The 9,868-nt window shown below is 42.7% G+C and overlaps 1 pseudogene; it reads right to left on the minus strand.

Moving 5' to 3' along the window:
* Positions 1 to 1,090: 1,090 nt before the first annotated feature.
* On the minus strand, positions 1,091 to 2,141 carry LOC101588106 (annotated as a pseudogene).
* Between the last annotated feature and the right edge of the window lie 7,727 nt (positions 2,142 to 9,868).

The raw sequence follows: 9,868 nt of genomic DNA on the forward strand, positions 1-9,868 counted from the left end.
CCTACAAAAACAAAATACCAAACCCCCAAAACACAGCCACTTCACTCATTTCAAGACCTATATACAGGGCCAGCCAAATAGCTCAGCTGATTAAAGCACCTGCAAGCAGGCACAGGGGCCAGGGGTGTGATCCCTGGGTCTGCTGTGCCGGCTCCACACTGAGACAGAAATTGAGATTGGGCAGTGGTGGCACACGCCTGTAATCCCAGCTCTTGGGAGGCTGTAAATAGAGGGACCACTACGAGTCTGATCTAGTAGTGAGACCCCTGAACACTAAAATAAATTCAGTGTTCACATTTCTATAAAGAATGAACTCAGATTCGGCCAGCCCTGCCGGCCTCTAGCATGAGTCCCCCCAGTGGCCTTGGGAACTCCAAAAAGCAGCAGTCTATGGAAGAGCAACTTCATGCCTGGCCCATGCGCCTGGGCCCAGGAAGCTCTGGAGAAAGCAGAGGGGAAGACGAGCTTACTGCGGACCCTTCTTTTCAAAAAGATTCGTTCACTTCATGGTGCACCTATCAGATGTGAGACCAAGAGCTTGTATACATCGCCGGAAGGCTGCGAGGTACAGCGTGGTCCCCTGGCCTCACCTGTCCTTGGGCATGGGGTGGAGTGGGTCCTGGATCTGAGGCCAAGGCAGGAGGCTCTCTCCTGGCTTCCTAGTTCATATTTGACTCTTGGGGCCGGGGAGATGGCTCAGTGGAATAAGCACTTCCCTGGCAAGCGCGAGGGCCTGAGTTCAATCCTGGTTCTGAAAAAAAAAATCATATTTGACTGTTTCCTCTAAAACCTGTACTGAGTCTTTGACTTCATGTATGGAAGCACAAACATGTGATTTGTGTGCAAAAAAGGTACACAATCAACTGGGATAAAAATGTTTTTGATAATATAAAGCCATCTGTTCAATTCAAGTCCACCTTGGAAACCTATAACAGGTATTGAAATACTACAGTGAAAAGCATCTTAATATACTTTTGAAAAAAAACATCTGAAGTAATCTGCTAAGATTAAGTGTGTAAAAATAAAACCAAAAACAGCCCATTTCCCTTTGAGGGCACTTTGTCCTTGAAGAGCGCAGGCAGGCGGGTGGTCAGTGCTTCAGCCAAGGGTAGGCCCGGATGGACGCCTTGCTGTGGTCCCCGTAGTCGTAATGCAGCTCCTCCAGGGCTGCAGTGTCACGGGAGGCAAGGAGGATGAGGTGCAGCACGCAGTCCAGGTCCTGCAGCCTGGTCTGGCAGTTCCCTTACTTGCTATTGTTCATCAGCTGGCCCAGGCGGTTCGTCTCCCTTGTGGCATCCATGCAGTAGGTTTTGCTGAGATACTGAAAGTAGTACATGTAGCACCTGTGGAGGGGGTCTTGTGCTTACAGAGCCTCTCGCTTTTTGGCATCAGTGATCTCTATGAGGTCCCCATGGTACTCTGCCACGAAGCCACCCCTGGAGAACTGCTTGATGACGATCACACCCCTGCCTTTATCATCCATAAGGTCGATCTTCACACCTTCCTCCTTCCTGCTCTCCATCTACTCATCCATTCTTTGCCTTTCTTCCGACTGCAACTCTGCTTTGCGCTTCCTAGAACTTCTCCAGACTGAATAGAAGTCCGTGAGTTTGCAATTCTGTTCTGTTTTCCCTTGAGCTCTTTCCGGAGGCGTCTGTTTGCCCTTGAGAGGCTTTTTCAGGGCTTGCCTGGTGATAGCTGTGCTGGTAGAATCACGAGACAAGGTTGGAGGTTTTGGATGTTCTGCTGCTTCCGATTTATTGGTTTGGAAAAGGGGTCCGGGAACCTTTCCTGGCGCTTTGAGTTTCTCTTCCTCAGACTTCACAGCGCTTTGTACAGCGTTCCCAGCACTTTTTTCCTCTGCTTGTTTCCTCTAGATCCCAGCAACTGGTTTCCCCGGCATTTGACTTCATGGTGTGCAACTGAGTTCTCTTCCTGGAGAGGGGATGCATTCCAGAGCATCTGTTTGGGCTCATGTAGGAATACATCTTTGATTGCCCAGTGAATACATTCTTCCTGTCGGTGCGGTGCCTCCCTGGGCCCCACCGCTCCACCATCTTTGGGACCAGGGTAGTCACTGCCACCGCTGCCACTGCCACCTCCACCACACGGGGCTTGGACATCTTTCTGCCTCTTGCCATTGCCGGGCTCTGTCACCACCTGGGATCTCCCAGGAAACCAACCTCTCGAAAAAGTTGCAACAACTGTACCCAACTGCCCCTTGTAATTCATTTTTAAAACTAAATATTTACCATAATCGCCAATTGCACCTCATATTGTACAGGAATAGATTTCTGCCCATTAACATTGCTTCAGAATTTTTTTAATATTTATTTATATTAAGTATTTAGTACAAGGTCTACAGGGTCTCACTACACAGATCCGACTTGTAGTGATTCTCCTGTTTTCAGCCTCCCAAATGCTGGTATTACAGGCACATGCCACGATGGCCCAGTCTCAGTTGCAGCCTCAGCACGCCCCAGGGCTGGGCCAGCACGGCAGGCTGGGGATTGAACTCCGGTCCCTGCATCTGCCTAAGCAGGCGCTTTACTCTGCTGAGCTATCTGGCTGGTCCCTCAGAAATACTTTATTTTTAAAAAATTTATTTATTTATTTATTTATTTATTATTGGTATTTTTAGGGAAGGATCTACAGGACATAAAGGGTCTCACTACTAGATTGGACTTGTAGTGATCTGCCTGTTTACAGCCTCCTAAGAACTGGGATTACAGGCACATACCACCGCACCCAGTCTCAATTACTGTCTCAGCATACTGCGGGGGGCGGGGGGGTCGACACGGCAGGCCCGGGGTCGAACCTCCAGCCCCTGTGCCTGGTTGCAGGTGCTTTGAATCCGCCGGGCTATTTGGCCGGCCCTCAGAAATATTTTTATTTTTTTATTTTATTTTATTTTATTTTTGCAGAACTGGGGATTGAACTCAGACACTTGCATTTGCCAGGGAAGCTCTTATTCTATTGAGCCATCTCCCCACCCCCTCAGAAATATTTTTAAATGATTAAAAATACTCAAGGAGTTGACTGATATTTCTGTGGGACCTTGGTGAAAGAAGAAAATGGACAAGTACAGTCAGCATCCCATTAGACTGAATTTTCTTCAAAGCTAGAAAAAAAAAGCCAAGATTGTGGGTTAATATTTTATTTTATGATAAGAAAGCCAGGGCTCAGCTGGAGCTCCAGATGCAAAAAGAAGTGAAGAAGGCTACAAGAATTCTCCAGCAGCCAGGGGCCTTTATGCCAGTCTAGACAGCCAAAACTAAGTTGAACATATGGACATATGGAGTGGGTTGGGACTAGTACAAAAAGGGAAACAAGTTGGCTTGTTGCCTTAGTTACTTTTCTCATTGCTGAGACAAAATACCCGACACCAAAAGTTAAAAGAGGAAATAGTTATTTGGCTCACAGTTTGTCAAGATTTTAGCCTATAGTCAGCTGGCTCCAAGGCCGGGTGGTATGGCAGAGTGGCACCACAGAGGAAAAATGGTCCATGGCAAGCTCTCAGGTGAGAGGATTTTAGTCCTTTTTCTGTCCCTTGTATTTTATACAGGCTTCCCACCCTAAGGCAGATATAGTACTCACACCCTTAAGACTAGCCATTACTTTATCATGCCAATCAGTGGACTTGTGTAGTAACCACACACTGTTGATCTCAGGATCACTCAGTCTAGATCCAGTCACCTCTGAAAAGCTGCCCCTCACAACTATGTGAGGTTTTGGAAGGATGTCTAGACCTAAGCCATAACACTGATGGTGCCTGCTTATAACCTCAGTGACTCAGGAAGATTTCAAATTTGAGCCTGGCCTGGGCAACTTAGCAGAATCCATCTCAATGAAAATCAAAAAGGGCCAGGGATGTAGCTAAGTAGTAGAGGACTCCTGGGTTCCAACTCCAGTGCTATAAAGGGGAGATGGGGTGGTACAGACAAGTAGGCCAAGAATGAGGATAATTCTAGACCCTCCCTGTAAGTCAAAATAGAGGCCAAAATGATTGTAGGGAGAAAATCTGGAGACTCCAAAGAGACTGCTGCTAATAAGCAAGACCCTGCTTCCAGGAATAGTCCCTATGCCTGTGGACAAAAGAGAGCCTCGCAAGACACACCCTGGATAGGATGATATCACCAACACATACTGCATACACTCCTACCCACTAGAAAGAGAACAATCTAATTGGGTTTAGGGGAATATACAACCTCACCAATGCCCCAAAACCAGTGATATGGCTTGTTTCTAGATGTCCCTCCAAAGCTTGTTGTCCTAAGTGGGGCTTTCCAAAAGTGACTGGATCTACAGAATATGATGCTGGGATTAAGGGTATGTGATTACTAAATTCATCCCCCGATTGGTTTGGCATAGTTCTGGGTGTGGATAATGGGAAGGCCTACCCTGAGTGTGAGTGATAGAAGCCTGCTGTCCTCACTTGCCACTTGCTGCTTGTTGTTTTGCTGCCTTCCTCCTGTCATGAACTATTTCTCCCCTGAGATGCCCCTCTGCCATGTCAACCTGCCTTGGAACTATGCACCTATGAACTGGAACCTCTGCAAACTGTGAGCCTTTCCTCCTTTAACTGTGGGTGTCAGACATTCTGTATCTGGAATGAGAAAAAGTAACTTAGACACCTGCGTAGGAATGGAGGGGTAGGCCCAGTGGCCTACTCAGTACCTTTCTTAGAGCCAAGCAGGGCTGCTTATGTGGGAAAACAGTCATGCTACATCTTTGTTCCTGAAGGACCCCAATGAGTCGACCTTCAATTTCTGTTCTAAATCCATGCTTAAAATTTCCTTTAAATGTTTGATGATAAGGGATACAGAGTCTCATTCAGTGTACTTTCTAAGGGTGTTTTTCGACTGCAGCAATTTGTAAATGTTGCATGGTGTTAGAAGACTAGGCTTTAGTGAAGAAAATAAATTGTGTTTTCAAATCCCAAGTAGCAGAGAGCTAGCTGGCACCACTGGAAACATCTGATTGTAAGGAAAAATTGCTTAACTCTTCTACATTCATCTAGAGTTTGAACTTTGAAATTGGGAAACCTCTAGTAACAGGGCCTCAGGCTTTTATCTTCAAGGCCTTTAGTGAAAAGTGGTTCACTTGGGGGTTCCATCATGTGCTAACAAAAGGGGAGCTGAAAACAACTCAGGAAGCAATGAGAGCACACACTACTGTACTCTCCCTTCCTCTGATCAGTGTCCTGCTAAGGAAATATGGAAAACTGGGCTAGAGCAGAGTTCAGCCAACTTTTCCTGTGCAGGGCCAGACAGTAAATAATGTAAACCATATAGATCACTGATGTTTTTAAAATAATTTTACTCAGAAACAAATAGCAATGAGACAGTTTCAAAACCAATCAGTAGGACAGTCCCAAAAATCAATACATTGCATATTGTTGTCCTAGTGGTCACTCATTGTACAAGATGCAGACATGATATCCCATCCACAAACACTACTAGAACAAATCTTTCTAATCATTGAATTAAGAAAAAGTAGCTTAGGCAGATACAAATGAATGACCATTTTGCCTCTGTGTATTCAAAATAGGATAGATATACAGCTGCATTCTCTTAATTCAATGAATAGAGACATTTGCTCCAATAGTGTCTGTGGACAGGACATCATTAGACCACCGATGTTTCCCAGCATGATTTCCTTTGTCTCATTTTTATGGTGGTATTAAGATATAATTTGCATATGCAATTCACCCATTGAAAGAGTAGAATTCATTGCTTTTTTGCTATACTTGCTATGTTGTACAACTATCCCCACAATTTTACATTTTCATCACCACACACACTAAGGAAAAAAACCTGCATCCATTGTCATCACTCCCATTTTTCTCCCACCACCCCCAGCTCTAGGCAAGCACTCACTGACTTCTGATCTATAAATTTGCCTATTCTGTTCATTTTATATAAATGTACTTCCATTTATATAAATGATAAATTAAGTTGCGTTGGATGTCTGGCTTTTTTCCTTGGCATAATATTTTCAAATCCATATAATGATATATCAATACTTCATTCTTTTTTATGGCTAATATTACTTCATTGTATGCATTTGTTATTATTCACTTTTTATTATTAGTTTATCAGTTGATGAACATTTAAGTTTTTATGAAAAATGTTACTATGAACCTTCATATGCAAGTTTTGTGTGGAACTATGCATCCAATTCTCTTGGGGATATATCTATCAGTGGAACTGTTGAGTCACAGAGTAACTCTTTGTTTAATCATTTGAGGAACTGTCAAACTGCTTTCCAAATTGGCTGCACCATTTTCCTACTCCACCAGCAACGTATGAGGCTCTCAGTTTCTCAAAATTATCCCTAGCACTTATTCTTATCTATCATTTTATTTTGGGTACCCACCCTGGGTATGAATATCACCTGCAGTGTTTTTCTCAGTTTTTATTTTTTATTACTACAGGCATTGCACAATGCTTGCATCCCTTGTGGAGATTTGGCACATGTACATAACACATCTTCATTCTTCTCTTCATCTCCTTGGCCTTGTATCCCTTCTCCCTCTCCATCTTTTGAATCTCTTCCCATTTGAACAAAATGTATCTCCCTACTTGCTAATACCTGTATTTTATTTTGATCTTTATTTATACTTTGGGGTTCTCATATCAGAGAAATCATGTGTTACTTAAGTTTGTGTTTCTTATTTATTTCAGTTTAACATCATGGTCTCAAGGTACAACCATTTTTTTGTAATAACTCAAGTTGATTTTTCTGTATAGTGGAGCAGTACTCTACTGTGTATAAGCACATTTTCTTTAATCATTTATCTGTTGATGGACATACAGGCTGCTTTCAAGATTTCACTATTGTGAATTGTGCTGCTATGAGCACGTTCCTTTTTTTAACTGTATAATGTCCTCAAGTTAAATGGCAGTGTACCTTGTGCCACTGAATTCCCAAAGTGCACCAATTTTTTTTTACTGTGCTTCAAATAAATAGAAGAAATAGTTTATAAAAGTACATTGTAACTGGGGCAAATGGTTTGTATTTATAATTTTATAAGGAATCTCCATGCTTATTTCCATAGTGGCTACATTCTAACAATTTAGAAAGATTATATTTTCTTTGCAGCCTCACCAGCACTGGTCACTATTTGACTTATTGATGACCGCCATTATTCATAGAATGAGATGGAATATCAGTATTGTTTTATTCTATGTATCTCCACACCCAGAAATGTTGAACATTTTTCCGTAGATTTATTGGCCATTTGTACTTCTCCAGGGCAATGTCTATTAATTTCATTTGTTCATCTCTTTCTTGGTTCTATTTTTTTAATTTATTATCTTCTAAAAAATTTCATAATCAAATTATAAAAGGATGACAATAATTAATATACTGTGTATCATTATTGTGGTGATTGATACATTGTGTCAACTTAAGGGGTCAGAAGCTTAGCTGGTTCAGCGCAGAGACTTCACACCCAGAGTGACTCAACACCTAAAGGGTATATAAAGGAGTTGAGGAAGGCTTCTGCAAGTAACATCATCGGAGGAGCTTGATCACCACAGCTGCACCACTTTGGAGGAGCGCAAATCTTCACAGCAGGAGCTACCATATCCTTGGATGAGCTCCAGTCTTCGCAGTAGACATGGAAAGAAGAAAGAGAGGTTTGATAGATGCAGCAACTGCTGCTCATCCTCTGCTCTTCCTTGTTTTCTGCTGCCTTGAACAGCTGCCTTCTGCCTTGGAGCCAACAGAGTATAAACTGAAACCTCCATTAACTGTGAGCTAAATAAACCTTCCCTTCCTTCATTCTGGATGTCTGATATTTGTCCCATCAATGAGAGAAGAGTAACTGAGACACAATTTGGTACCAGAGGAGAGGGTTTGTTGCTGTGACCATACATGACAATGTGGGTGAGGTTTTCAGAATGCATTATGGGAAGAGATAAGAAAGGTTTGGAAAGGTCACCTACTAGCAAAAAGTTGGAATGCCTTTGGCTCTTCTGTATGGGAGATTCTGGTCAGAGCTCAGAAGATCAGAATGCTGATAGAAATCCTATCTGTAAAGACCAGTCCGGGAGGTTTCTGCTGGGAAGAAAGGCTGCATTGGTTGTTGGACTGTGGATGATTTGTGTTATGGCTTGGTAGAAAGTTTGTCTGCATTTTACTCCTGTCCAGAGACTTTGCTTGAGATGGAGATTAAGTGCAGTGGACTAGTTAATCTTGCAAAAGAAATCTCAAGGCACTCAAATGTTGAGGCAGTGGCATAGCTATTGTTGGGGGCTTTTACTCAGACATATGTTGAAAATCAAGAACAAAGAGCCCAGGGGTGGAATAAGTGCTTCCCTGGCAAGTGCAAGGGCCTGAGTTCAATCTCTGGTTCTTCAAAAAAAAAAAAAAAACAACAACAACAACAACAAAAAATAAAATAGCCCAGCAGGATGATTTACAATATTGTGAGTTTGGCCAGAAAGGAAGTGTCAGGAAGGTTGTGGGCTACAAAGATAGAGCTGAGCTCTCCATTACTCTGGAGGAACAGAATAGAAAAGATGTTCTGAGGACATCACAGGAGGTGGCAGGGTCTTGCCCTTCACAGCCTGAGAACTCCAAGAGTAAAGGACTTTGCTTTGAAAAGAAAGCCATATAGCCCAAGTTCCAGAATGGAGGTAGTGGCCACATCAGGTTCCAGAATGGTGGCGGCATAGAGAATTTGTTCCTTGGAATCAGTTTCAGAGTGCTCAGTGAGCCAGCCACTTTACCTCTATATCCAAGAGAGCACAAAGTCTGGCTACTGCTCCAGCTGACAGCAGATGTTGCAATCATTCACGTGGCATTGGTTTTAGGCTCATTCAGAATGCAGCAGTTCTGAGGTAAAGAAAGCTTCCACCTAGATTTCAAAAGGCCTGGTAGGCCTGGCAATGTGCCCCTGAGAGGGCAGTGTGTAAAGTTGTGAGTGAGAACCCTATTCAATGAAAACCTCAGAAGTTTGGAAAAGCTAGGAATGTGGGTTGTCTAAGGAGAGCTGCAATAAGCAAGCAAAGCAGGTCTGAGAGAGAAGCCATGGGAGCTACCAGGAGAAGGGCCATGGGGGAGGAGCCATGTGAGGCTTTTGGAGCTCACTACTTGTTATAGGTTGCTTCAGATGTTCCACATTGAACTACAGGACTTTTTGTCACAGCAATGAGTGAAAACTAACTGAGACAATTATCTTCAAAGTAGTTTCCCTAGGACTTAATCTAACTAAAGAAATAAAAGATATATTCAATGAAAACTACAATACTCTGAAAAAAGAGATTATAGAGGATTTAAGAAAATGGAAAGATATTCCTTGCTCTTGGATAGGAAGAACCAACATTGTGAATACGGCCGTACTCCTAAAATTGTTATACAGATTTAATGCAATTCCTATCAAAATACCACCAACATACCTCACAGACCTAGAGAAATCATTTCTAAAATTTATCTGGAACCAGAAAAAAAGCTAGAATAGGAAAAGCAATCCTTGGCAACAAAGGCAAGGCAGGAGGCATCAAAATCCCTGACTTGAACTTATACTACAAAGTTACTGTGATAAAATCAGCATAGCATTGGCAAATAAATAGACCTGCAGATCAAGGGAATAGATTAGAAGATGCAGACACAATTACAAACACACTCAGCCATCTTATCCTTGACAAAGGGGCTAAACATGCTTATTGGAAGAAAGATAGCCTCTTAAACAAATAGTGCTGGAAAAACTGGCTCTCTACATGTCAAAAATTAAAACTTGACACAGGTCAATCACCATGCACTAAACTAAAGTTAAACTGCATTAAAGGTCTAAACATTGGGCTAGGGAGATGAATCAGTAGAACAAGTGCTTGCCTGGGAAGCACAAGGGCCTGAGTTC

The sequence above is a fragment of the Octodon degus genome, unplaced genomic scaffold, assembly GCF_000260255.1.
Source record: "Octodon degus isolate 3935 unplaced genomic scaffold, OctDeg1.0 scaffold00063, whole genome shotgun sequence".
Lineage (NCBI taxonomy): Eukaryota > Metazoa > Chordata > Mammalia > Rodentia > Octodontidae > Octodon > Octodon degus.